Source organism: Ammospiza caudacuta, chromosome Z (assembly GCF_027887145.1).
Source record: "Ammospiza caudacuta isolate bAmmCau1 chromosome Z, bAmmCau1.pri, whole genome shotgun sequence".
NCBI classification, from domain to species: domain Eukaryota; kingdom Metazoa; phylum Chordata; class Aves; order Passeriformes; family Passerellidae; genus Ammospiza; species Ammospiza caudacuta.
This window is the reverse complement of record NC_080632.1, coordinates 53669906-53684210: the sequence shown is the minus strand read 5'-3', so window position 1 is coordinate 53684210 and position 14305 is coordinate 53669906.

Genomic DNA, 14305 nt, shown 5'->3' with positions numbered 1-14305 from the left:
ACAGCCTTAGCTGGTCTGACTGAAGGATTAAAAAAGGTACAGATTAAGCATACTTTCTCTCTAATACGACTGCTAAAGAGAAAAAACTCACCATTCAGAAAGGAAATACTTCTTCAGAACCCTTTGGAATATATACTAAGTTTGCAAGGGGGACTTCAATTGCATAGTCAGGTAGATCACAACTAGTTCTTAAACTGGTTTGTAAAACCTTTGCAGTAAATTCTCAGCTCCCTGCACCTCATCTGGAAATCAAAATGCCATGTCATTTCATCAGGTAGCTCTTCTTTTGCTTTCCTTTACATATGGTTTGGGCTGGGCAGTCCACCCTGTTCTTGGCCAGAGTCCCATTGATGTGGCTCTGGCATGTGTAGCCAAATTCAGCTGATAAAACATGCCTGTGTATGTAGAAATTATTAAGCACCTTTTTGTAGAGTTTGATGTCAGTCAGTCACAAAAACATTTCTTCTTTCTTGATGCTCAGAGAGGTTTGAAATCCTAAATGAACCAAGGGAATTCCTCCTCTGTGATGGTGATCTGGAATGAAAAAACACATGACATGGGTTTAGAAATGCAAATAAACAGGTTTTCACACAGTGCTTGGCAAGCAGCATCGGTGTTTTATTGCATAATCCCAATTTATGAGTTTTCCATTTACACTAAAGAGTTACAGCCAAGTCCATCTTAATGTGCCATATATGGCTCCCTTCCTGAAGAAAATTCACATGCAATTTCCATAAAGACCATTGTCCAATTTTAAAGCCATTATCATGCTTTTAAACTCATAGTCGAACTTCTGCTCAGACTTACACCCCACAAAACATATTAAATTTGTGGAAATCTTGGCCCTGTCTCAGAGAGGCATTTCAGAAGGCACATATGACAATCAAAACAGTATTTCTAACACATGCATTGATTCTCTCATAAAAATGATTTTATTTTACCAGCTTTTGCTGATGTTATATGAGTACAATCACTGGTAATAAAAGCAGGATTTAAAGAACAGACAAAAAAACCCCAAAAATTGCAGCCATATATTTTCTGCTCTATTCATGATCTTGATCAAAATCTGCCTTTTCCCTAAAAGTGTACAGGCTTCTAGCTAGAAGGACGAAAGCAAATTTTAAAAGTAGTGCTGAAAGGCATTTAATACTACCAAAATTCCTAAAAAGTTATATTCTTCTACCATACAATAGGTATTTATAATCCAGAAGTCACTGAATGCAGCATCTAAAATCTAGCTCCAATACTAACTGAAATAAAATTATATACCTGTCAAGCTGAGACAGAAGCCATTTAAAACTTATACTGGCTGTTGTGTCCCCCTTTTGCTGAGAAGGAAGTAAAAGGATTCAGTCAGTGCAGGAAAATTAAACTATGGTGTGAAAAAAAAATATTCGTATATACCCCTGAATTTCTCTCTTCAGATTGAGTTCATAGTTCTGCCAACTGTATATAGTATAGTATATAAACTGTATAGCTAAGGGTGGGGAGAGAGGAGAGAAAGACAGAATTACTTTTTTGGTCTTGAAGTAATACAGACATATGTCTAGGGAGTATATACACTATATTCTAAAATACAAAACAATGGAGAAGAGGACACAAGGTGAGGGAGGCAGGAAAAGAGCCTCCTTACAGAGGGGTAGTTACCCTTTGTTCCAGATTAAATACTTCTTAAAATGAAATTATAGTTGTGTTTAGTGACTGTATCCTATTCAAGGACATTTTAAATTTCATTGCCTTAGTATTTTTAAAGTCATTATTTACAACCTTATTAGTTTTAACGCAGCACAGTTCTGATTGATCACTGATTGAATGATAGTAGCATGGACTCGTCAGGACACAATCTATCAAATATCATATAAGTAAATTTTTTCTGTATAACAAAGGGGTTTCTATTTCAACACAACTAAGTACAATTTTACCAGTAAAATGGATAATAAGTAATTATAACAGCTGTTAAGAACTTTTTGAATATGTGCCCTTTAATAAAACCAACAAAACATTAAATAATTTTTAAAAAGCTTCATCTGTGTGGAAATATTTTTATATAAGAACACTGTGGCCATAGCTACTTATAGGAAGCATACAGCTTCTTTCATAAGACAATGAAATTGTTAATTACATATTTGTTGTTGTTGATTGTTGACATGAAGCATTCTGGCAGAACAACTTTACGTTCAAGAGATATCTACCTTGTATCTCCTTTATCTTGCTTCTTTTTTGCTATATTGAAATATTTAATATATTTCTAATGCAGTGAGTGATTTAAAAACCTATTAGAATGAAGAATTGCCAAAAAATATCCAAAACCTGTCATAAATGTTTCCCAGAAGTGCAGTAAACATCCATTGTTTGTGTGTGTGTGTGTGTGTGTGTGTGTGTGTGTGTGTGTGTGTGTGTCTGCGTGTGTAGTTCACACAGACAAGTTTTCTGTATTCCCTTTTCCTTTTTTCCCCCCACCAGTAAAAATATATATTTAACCATTTGATCAGTGGCAGCAAATGCTTCTTTTTGCATATAATGATTTTTTCCATCTGTTTTGTTTTGTGTTTTCATGGGAAATTGTTAGCTAAAATGTGATTTACATTCTCTTCTACATATCCTTTTTCCTACCTGTTCTATTCTTGAACTGAAACATGCATATATTATTTTTTTTCCACTTTCTTCATCTTCAGGGACTTAGAAAAATGAAAATGATAGGATTTACAGTGCACTCCTACCACAAAACTCTTCTGACTGCCTTTGTAACACTACCACAACAGTTTGGTGAAATGGATTTTACGTCGTGTAATGACTTTGGCTGCTCTTGAGGAATTCACTTTCTGAAAAACATTGCAAGAAAATCTTATAGAAGAAATCCCCTTATATTTCCTCTCTTAATGAATATTTATTGTAATGAAGAAATTTTACCCGCCATGTCATCAAACTATGTCAATATGCTGATGTCATGTCTGAGATTACTGTGTTGTACTTGGATCAGAGCATGATTTGCATCACAGGTAAAAGGACAGATAGTCACTCTATTGTCAACAAAGTCTTTTCTGTCACATTAAACTCCATCTGAAGGAACCCAAATATCTTCTGAGTATTTATTACATAACTCAGGAACTGTTATTTCTACAATCACGTTATGTTTTAATACCTAATTGGCTTATATTCTTTATGGGAAGCCAGGTTTTCAGGAGCTTCATTTTAGAATTGCCTCTGCTTACTCTGCAAATACAGGTCATAAACAGATGGCCTAGTACCTGAAATTTTAAACTATTTTAGGATATTGCAATCTCTTTCTTGTTTTCCTTCCTGTTTTATTTTTCCATTCAACAGGGAAGAAAATAAAACCACTTTTTTCTCTCATCAGTTTAAGTTTCTCGTATGCTTTTTTTGTTCAGTCCGCACAGCAAATGTTTGAATGAGCTTTGAAAGAGCTCTCTCATTAGGTCTTCTGCAGATAATTACACTTCTGCAGATAATTACATTGTTTTAGAAGCTCTGCTCACTCTCAGATCCAGACTGGCTTGGGAAATTTTCTGATAGCTTGGTAGGTAAACAGTATGGGGGTTTTAAAGTAATGGCTCATGAGAAAGTACTTTTTTGCTTGTGCCTTTTAAAGCTCACTAAAGCTGCAGAACTCCCCTGCACTGTTCACTGCAGCTCCAGTTAACAGTTCTAGAGTTATAAAGCTCTAATCATTATGGTATTTTTGCTTTCTAAACCATCCTTGAAGTTTTATTAACACAGTGTAAATACTTTTACAGTCTTTAAAGCTACCTCTGCTTTATTTTCTGTGTGTTTATTTCTCCTAGATGTAAGGCTAGTTAAAAATGGAATTGTGACTTGGAAAGATAATTCAGTCTTTATTTCTAAATCCCAGATTTAAATTACTATATTCTTGAATAACATCATTTTAAAGGAAGAAGAAAAACCATAGTCTGCATGTGGTACTGATGTTGAAAATATTTTTGCAGAAATAGGAGGGGGAAGGGAGAAAGGGAGGGAAACAGGACTTTAGACCAGGTGTTTTACTTGAGACTGACAACTGTTTTTAAAACACTGCTGACCCTTTAAGCCCGTATCCTAGCATAATATATGTTTATGTGATACATTGCAAATAGAAAAAGAGAAGATTCTCTAAATATTAGACTAAAATGGGAACTAACTTAGACAGAAATATTATAGTGAGATTTACCAAACAATGTCTGAAAAAATTACCATAACTACTACAATGTCATGACAGAATTGGAATAGTTTTATTTAGAGGGACATTTTTTCCATATGGACTTGTACTGAAGCTTACTGAGCTCAATGGAAAGGCTCAAATTTTAAATAAGGGCCCACATGAGGTGCTTCTAGCAACTTAAAACATTCTAAATTAAATAGCTTTGGATTTTTATTTTCACTCTGAGCCACAGCTTTCCTTAACTTTTTGGTTTTGCTAATATAATTATCAAAGTAGCATGATATGTGGGGATTTGAGAAATTTTTAGATGTTATCTCTGTATTCAATGAGGAAAAATAGCATCTATTTGCTTATAATTTGAAAAAGAAGTTTTGAGTAAGACTTAAATGCCCATGGAGTGGAAATTATGGTCCTCATTCTGCATGAAACAGATTGATTTACAAGAATTTGTTCACGTAGAAAGGCAACATCAGGGTTAATTCTGACTCCAGTGAACTTAAATTTCAGTGCAGTTATGATGAAGAATGACCATTATTTGAAGAGGGCATTTACAAGAAAGTCTGCTTCAGTAGGGAGATTCTGTGTCATGGAAATGGCTTTGCTAACCCTCATGGGCTCAGTCCTGGAATGAAGGATGTTGGTTGTGGTTGTAGGGATGACTTTGAAAGAAGCAGAATTTTGTGCCCTCTGTGAGAGGACTGCTAATAGAAACAAGCCTAAGAAGAATACTATCCATTGCAAATACTCCATTAATGCAACTTAATGGAAACATAGGAAATTGTTATGATTTTCTTCCTTCAAAACAGTATATATTCAGTCAGTAAAAATTTTACAATACTCAGCAAAATCAACTCCTGTGTTTTTTCCCCAGAACTTTGCTCCTGAAATATGCCATAAACATACTAGGTCTCTGCTGAGGAAAAAAAAAATCCAGGCATGTGATCAAGGCCAAGAAATAGTTATGCAAGTGAAAGAAACAGAATGAACAAATAATCGGCCTGTGTTTGTTGCATGTTCCACGGAACAAGAGTTTGCCCACTGTACCGTGCACAACCAACCGATCAAATTACTGATAATTAATGATAAGTAGTGCTTCAGTCACTCATTGCATGTAAAACAAAAGAAACATTCTATTAATTTACTCATATTTCTAACTTTGTGATATTGCACATGTACAGATACACACACACACGTATAAAGTATTTTAAACATGCCATGTTTTGCATAGGTCAATAAAGGATTCTTTTGTGTACACACATGCACAGATAGAAAAGCTAGCATGATTCTGGTTGCCAAACTTATACTCTTGTTGAAATTTTAGCTGTTGAAGTTGTTAATTTTTGAAGTCTTGAGATCTGTAAGTTTGATAGTGTATAAACATGCTTTTGCATTTGCGTTCCTATGTTTATTTTTGAAGACTGTGGATTAAAAGGGGGGCAAGACAGGGGTTACGTTATTTCACTCACAGTCGGTACAGTTTGTGTAGGTGGTCCAAAGGATGAAATGCTGTGTTCTTTCTGAACTGGTACATCAGGCCAACATTTATCTGGTATGAGCATTTTTGTCACCAGTAATGTAGAAGAGAATGATCTGGCTAGTGCTTATATCTCAAACCCTGGGAAACAGATGACTGTTTGCATCTGGATTAACAGGCAGTACCTCTAGAACAAGTGCCATAACTGCTCAGCTGCACTTTGTACTCAGGTAAACATACTCATGGAAAGCCAAGGTCAAATGAAAATGTATGCTTGGATACAGCACAGATACTAAAATGGATTTTTGAACCGCAGCATTTATGTGTGAGTATATTTAAGATGCCAGTCCTTGGGATGAGAGTGTCAGTCGCTTCATTAGCTTCAGAAGCACCCTCACAGGTGTAGAACACACCTCACTTGGTCTCTGCAATGCAGCCCCTTAAATGCAAAAACAACATGCTAAAGTTTTTCTTGCAGGGCAAGCTGACAGAGAAAGGAAACAGGTGGTCACTCACTCTGTAACACCCCCATCTTATGCAGGTACTGCCATTCACACAACACCTTCAGATCATGCAACAGAAAGCCTGCCCAGCCTGGTGCACAGATCCAGTGGTTGGATTGTGGGTACGAGGTCTGTCTGCCTGAAACACAGAGCCAAGTCCACACTTCAGGCTTGAAATACGTGTTAAAGCACCCCTCAGTGAGTAAGAAAAATAAGGAAAGGCTTGGTTTTGCCCAAGTCAGCATTAAATCAGAGGAAACAAGTGAGCAAAGATGCTTCCCAGAAATAAAGCAAGTGTCAAAAAGAAAAACAGCCGCACACGAAAAAATTCTCAGGCATCACAACTGGCTTCCTCTTTGATTTCTCATTCCATCCCTTTTGGTAGTATTTCAGGTGAAGCTTAAGGGCTTGCTTTCAACGTATTCTGGAGTTCACTTGCTCTGATGAAGCACTACACATTTTCTAGGGTGCATTATGTCTTTTATAAAATAATAAATAAAAATATGTAACTGGAAGTCAGCCTGAAAGCTCAGACGTGAATTTCACTCTGAATAGGAGGGCTTGCTCAAGGTTTAGCCTCCCCCTGCCAGATGATTCATATTGCAACCATGGGATCATCTCTGTGAGAGTGAGCTTCATTTTCTAGCAGTGGGACCACATGCTTGCCCCAAAGGATGCACATTTGCAGAGTTTCAGGCCATAAGTGAAGCAGAAAGGGGCAGGTCTTTCTCCCACTGGCTTGCTCAGTAATGGGAAAATGGTGAGGGAAAAAGAGACATGAGCCCAGTTCCTCTCCTGCTGTTGTTGCTGATTTTCTCCCCTGTGGAACTCATCTGTGTTTTATATATTTAAATTACTCAAGATTTGTGTGGGAGAACTGGATTTAATTAAAATTCTTTGACAATTTACTGATGCACCTGCCAGCAAAAAATATTTTAGCATAACTCTAGCTTATGTCACTGGATAGTCATGGATTTTAAATAACTTATGGTTTAAGAGGAGGGTAGATATGGAAAATTTTAATGAACTCTGTGAATTTTGTGGTAGAATCATACAAACAATAAAAAACTGTTTTTCTCCTCTTCACACAACTAACTCCTTTGCAATCAATAGTTAACTAAAGACCTATCCTTCTGCCTTAAAGACTAGCTTTTTAATGTAATTTTCTTTTTAAATATAGAGGCTTGTTAATTCCTTAATTGTATATTGTATAAAGTTATTGTTAAAACATAAGCAAATTCAATATGCAATCAATTTTATTTACAAAAATCTTTGCAACATTTTCAGATGTACTGTTCTGGGTCCCTCCAAAATTACTAGAAACTCTCACTTTGTTGTGCTTTGTCAAAAACAGAAGGACTGGATTTCAGGGTCTTATCACACATGTTCATGTCCAGATTTTCATTACACTTACTTACCTAAATATGAAAGTAGGCTTTTCCCTTTCCTCTCTTAGCTATCTAGTTACCACACCTCTGCCATCATCACGGAGACCTTAACAAAAACAACTTAGAGAAATTTGACAGAATTTTCCTACTTGTGAAATAATCCTCCTGTTTCTATAGCCAGGTGTAATATTCTGTCAGACACACAAAGAAGTTCTAATAGACAGCCCAAGTTTACCTTTTACTACCACTTTTTTGCAACTTAAAAACAGAGTTAAGCTTTTATTTGAGGAATAAAAAGTTTATTCCACCTGATAAGACACCAAGGAATCCCTGTTGGTATTTCAGAGATGAGAACTCTGGGAAATAGTATGAAAAAACTCGAGTTTTCTTCAGATCATCTAACCCACTCCATTGCAGTTCCAATTTTTATTGTTTGGAATTTTAATTAAAAACCAATAATTTAGCAGGAACAGAAATTAATTCCATGCAAAACTATGCTGACTCTGATCTGAAAGTCTAATTTCAGTTGTTCTGTAAAATTTCATCATTATGAAATTTTGATGACATTTAATCTCTAAGTTTTGTATTGGAACGATCTTGCTTCTCTACAATGTTTCCTGGGATGGACTTTAAAAATAGACTCATGTTCCCATGCAAGGTCGATTCAGTGTGCATAATTCCATAACTACTTTATTTCTGCAGCAAAGGCTTTTATCAATGGAGATGTTATCTTTCTCATAGGGAATTGGAATGTTGTCACTGAATTTAGTGGATATCCTGATACATTTTGTGGGAACTGCAAGGTGCTGAATGCCATTTTCTCAAAGAAGCTGAAGAGAACAGAGAGATCATAATACCTCCAGAGATCAGAGCTCAACAGAAAGCCTAAAATATGTGCAAAAGAGAAAATTTAGTGGTATGAGGATTCAGTCCTGAAAGTCTTGTCTACATCATTCTTCCTGTTGCTTTAGTGATTCATGGTAATAAACACTGCATGCAGAAATAAGTCAGATGGACTAAGAAATAAAATAACTTTATATGGTCCATTTATTTCTGCAATACTGGATTTGAAAATATTGTAATATATACCGTAAAACTTTTATATTCACTACTGAAGAACGTATGTTTTCTTTCTACTGCATAATTTGTCAAACTTCCTTATTTGTAGTCTGTACCACATATTCTTTGCTACTTTGGGGTGAAAATACTAAAAAATACTAAATACTTTGGGGTTGTAAACAAGCATATTTTATTTTACTTTCAAAGTCTAGCATGCAGCACTTTTTGTAGGGCCCAGTTTTCGTTATAGCAAGTAAGTTGTATCAACTTTTATTGATCAGCTAACCTTAGAGTGAGCTTCATTAATAAAACTTCTCTGCACTTATCCGAGTACATATCCAAATGTATTTTAGCCTCTCAGTCCCTTTAGATTTTATGATAATGGGCAAAATAGAAAGCATTAGGTGTATCTTGCCCAAACAATGGATAATCTACTGCACATGTATAGATTGAGGAAAAATAAGTACATGGAAGCATCATACACAAATTATAATACTGGAGATGGAAAATAAAAGGCTCTTTTGGTTTTGATCATGAAACAAGTAACACCTTTTTAAATATCCACTGGTGTTTTATTTCTTATTAATGCGCTATTTGCTTCAAATATACTTCATTGTTGATTATATGAATGATATGGAAAGGCTAATATTTTGTAGATTTCCACTGTGGCTGTTCTAGTTCATATTCAGGTCTAAGCTTCTACTGGAGGAAAAAAAAAAACCACTTTCTTAGGATGACAGTGGTAGAAAAAATAAATTCAGGAAAGCAACAGATTTGAAATAAAAATGTAACACCTGTCAGGCAGCTTATTCACAGTATAAACAAGGATTAACACCAGCAGTGGTGCAGCAAATACTGGTCTTCGCACACATACGTTTAAATATCACGACCTGAATACAAGAAAAAATTGCTTCACACACTGGCTGTTTCAAATTGCTTTAGGATTCAACTACTACTCCTAGAAAAACAATAGTGCTCAATACAGAGGCAGTGAACAGATTCAGTTCAGAAGGCAAATAAGCTAGAGAAGGAGTTTTTCTAGCTTCTCCTTAGTTTTACTGTAGAATATAGTCCTAGGCAAGGAGAAATACAAAACTTAAGCAGGTATTCAGAATAAACCATGTAATCATTTGTCTCCACATAAGCAGGTCCCACTGATTTTCCTGAAACAATTATTGTCTTTCTCAAGGTACTTAATCTTCCTTAGAAGGAACAGATTACCAATAAACATTTTAAAGACCAACTGAACCTCAGTACCTTGTGATCTAGGACCAGTTGTGACTTGAGGAGTAGACTGTTTCTTTGCTGAGTTAGAGCTCAGGCTTCAGGCATATGGCAACAGATGATCACCATTAGGGGCGTTAATATAAGGTTAATTGTTTGGGTCAGGCCTCTGCTGGCAGGCACTGGCTACATGCAGCTGTGTATACGATTATCAGCTAAACAGGAGCCGACTGAAACAATCTATATTCTCTGCTCTGACTACCTGTCCTCCCTAGCACAGAAAGAAAACAAACTGATGAATGATTATTGAATTTGAAAACACTAAAGCAGAAACCTTTTGGTATTTTTATCCTCAACTGGCAAGTGAAAGAAACATTTTTTTTTTTTGCCTTTTGACAACGTAGATTTTAGTCCATGATAAGGGCTCTCAAGGCATCATTGCCAGAACTTCTGTCTCTTTCTGAGCTGAGAGCAATAAGTAGTACCATGTGGATTACCTTTTCCTCCTTCTCTCACTGGTGAGCGAGTGGGATGAGAAAGCATCTTCTGAGCAGATGGATCTGCTGTTGACCAAATGATCCCTTTGCACTGAAGAGTGATAATACAGCTTTAGCCCTCCCTTATGCAGAAAAAACTGGCTTGTAGAAGAGGATTTAAGGAGTAGTATTCAACTACAAAGTGAATGAATAGCCCTATTAAAGCCCTCATGCAGGTAAAGGCAGTCATTCAGCTGATGGTAATGTTTAAGAAGAGAGCCCAGATAAGTACCATTCACATCAGGGTTTATATCATTGTTATTATTAATTATTATTGTTAGTCGTTATCAGTATTCACAGCTTTCAGGTGTGTTGATAGAGTTGTTGGCTGTTCCAAACATATTCACAAATTGCTTTTCTTCCCATATCTCTGGAACATTCATGAGGGCACTAATGAACAAAGGAGCAGAATGAACATCTAAAATATCACAAGCATGACTGGTCCAAAGCAATTCCTATTCTGAACATGGTTTCCAAAGGAAGCATGGAGAGAGAAGACTGCAGTACTCTGGACAGAATTTGTTTGACGTCATCTGTGGGTGTAAGATAAGTTTAAAGCACAGAAATCACATTACTGTTTTTCAAAATGATGGGAAATTAGGAATGTTCTTTGCTACATAGGTAAAAAGTACTCAGCCCCAACAGTAAGTAGAATATTTTGGTCCAGCTAAAGCAGGATGCAAGCTGAAAGAGTCACGTTGGAACAAAAAACCACAACCAAAAAATACCACCAAAAAACCAAAAAAACCCCCCAAAATAAAAACAAATAAAACACTCCCCCCCACAAAAAAAAAAAAAAAAAAAAAAAAACAAAATAAACCAAAAAAAAAAACCAAAAAAAAACCACCACCACCCAAAGAAAATAATTAACAATGCTTCATTTTCCTGAAGAAAAAAGTCTTGGGGTTAAGTTAATTTTGTCAAAATGAATTCTGGCTTATTTGAACCATGTACAGAATGCTTCCATTCTGGCAGAAATAACAATACTTTGAAAGCTGCTCACACAGCTTCTGCATTCAAAGTCTATCTTTCCAACATGACAGGAGTTCTTTGGTTCAGGTTATATGTTATTGCTTTAAGATTTTTGAATTTCACCTAGATAGAATTGTATTTGCTCAGCATGGTATGGCAGCTACATTTCAGTTGTGCACTCAATTTTATGTGTCTCTAGTCAGTCCATTCCACCAAAGACATTAAGGGGAAAAACCTGTGATACTTTATTTTTATTTTCTTTATTTTCAAATATTTTTGACCCAAATATTATCCTCCTGTTGTCTCCCTTCTTATACAATCTTTGATCTCTCCATAATGTAGACAGAGTATTGACTTTTTTGCTCCATGCAAATCTGAGTAGTATTGCTAGACATTTTAGTCATGCTTACATAAAATCTCCCAGAAAGCCTAAACTGAGCCCCTTGAGTTCAGGTGATGTCTCTTCCCCCTGACCTCTTCTGCCAAACAAAGAAGGGGGAGGAATCCCTTAAAGGAATAATAGCCACTTTCTTTTACCCTAACAAGGAAGCATACCTGTGTTTCCAAAAACATGGTTTAGACAGTGAAATATGCACTGGCAACTAAGTCTAAGGACAGGGAGTACTTTTTAAAAAGACCTTGCACATGCACATACAAATGCTGTCTGCAATAAGGGAAATTGAGCATCATCTGGTGAGGACCTGTTTATTAGGATCTGGATGTAAATGAAACACAATAATGGGAGTAAAACAAACAGATAGAAGAATAAGAGAGGGACTGTTACAACAATATGAATGTCCAATTGCACATCTTGGACAAGAACTCATTTGTTGTTAGGTGAAAGATTTAAGTGATTTCAGCAGACCTGTGAAGACACCATTACTGCCTGACAATTTGCTACAGGTACCATGGAAATCCAAGTAGTTTAAGAGCTCCAAAACTAGCAAAATCCATCAAATTCTCCAAGGAGCATAATATTGTTCTTCTGTGTAAACAGTCCTCTTATTCCTTAGGTTATGGGCCAGGTTATAACTCTCATTAAGTCAATCATCATCAGCTGGGCTTGACCAGCAAGTAAAAATGAGAAGGCAATCTGCCATTATGTAGGCATTAGTCTAGAGTGAACTATTATCTTCTACACCCTGTAGCTCAAAACATAACTACTTAGATTGCTCAGATAATAACTGTGGCCAGCCAGCCATTTGCAGTTACTATAGCTGCTGGCTTCAGAAGGTAGATAAATATATTAAATCTCTATTAGAGCATTCCATCATAAAGTGCACTCATCTGCAATACCCTGTCTTTTCTCTTAACACCTCTAAAGAGATACATGAATGCCAGACAGTGCTGTGGCATGGATGGTATTGTCATTTCATTATTTGCAGTTGGACCATAATGGTATGTAATTTATATCCACTACTGAAGAAAGAATAATACAAATAAAGATAATCAGTAAATGCATAGGAATCACACAGCTTGTAGTACTGCTGTTGAGGGTAATTGTATATTTCATTGCTTTCTAACACCCTGGGATGCTTAATACTGTGTCTTCAGCAGGGTGACCTCACTTTATTTAGTACAACTAATCTCAACTGGACAGAAGCACAAGGCTATGTTCACCCAGCAGTGGAACATATGACATCCACGTCTGTAGTACTTCAGGGCAGTTCTGTCTGCTGCTATCAGAAATGGATGTGTTTTGCTTATCCAAGTGTCTACAAAGGAGTTAATAACTGCTTTTTTAAAGGCAAACACTTTTTCTTAAGGCAAGCTGAAGTGAACAGCTATTTTGCATAAAATTGCAGAGATTTGTACTTTCAAAAATCAGTTTTGTTTCTGATACCAATGCATAGAAAACCTCCCCTTCTTTGTTCACTCAGATACTCTTTTGTTAGATAAAATACATATATAATCTCATTTAATTCCCCAAAACCCAACTCAGATACAAATATTTATTTGGCTTCTCCCTCATGAAGATAACTCATTCTCAGTGAAAGCTGTATATGAAAACATCTTTTACAGGGGATTTTTCCTTGCTTAAGGAAATATTTATACTGTAAAACGTGGTGTGAACAGCTCTTCTGTTCTTGTATTTATTTTTTATCTTGTATGATTTTTGATCACCCACAAGGAAATAATATAACCAGGTAAATTTTTTTTTCATAGCTTCCTTCCCAGATGAAAGGAGACAATGGAAAATACAGAAATAGCAAAACCAAAATTCGTTCTGTCTGAAGGAATTGTTTTCTCATTGTAGAATTTCCTCATGCTTATTTTTCTATTATACACATTATCTTATTTTCCTGAAAGAAATGAAACCAGAGAGGGAGGAATTAATCTGGTTTTAAAGAATAGATATCAAGACTCAAATTATTGGGTGGCTCTGCAATTTATGGAACCATGACATCAAAGCGTTGGTTACTCAAGATATGTAGGTAGACAACTAGAGAGATATGATTAGAGAGAAGCTTCAAACCATTCTTGCTAGATTTATTTCTTCTGGCAAAACCTGCTCCTGGTGCTGAGTCCTTACAAGCAGGCAGCAGGTGGGCACAGCTTGACCTTCCAGATCAGTCAGATTAAGAACGTAATATTTTCTACACAGTTAATGCTGAAATGATGTAAATTACTTAGCAGATCCTAAATCCCACACTGATTTTTTATCATTCTGACAGAACAAGGGAGTGATATGCCCAGTATAGAAGAGCTGGCAGGAAGTTATCTGGCAAGTTCTCAAGATAGTATGCAATTGGGGGGAAAAAAAAGTAAAAAATAAAATCAGAATATTCTCTGGGCTTGTTTCTCAACCAGACCACTTTTGAAGTGTCAACCAACAGAGAAACTGAGTATTAATAATATAAAGCATGTATTGCTCTTTTGTAAGTGTTAATGAAGGCTTGAAAAACTCTGCAATGCTCCTTATGGATTCAGTGAAAGCAAGGAAATTTTGATCAAGATTTGCAGTCGTGGAG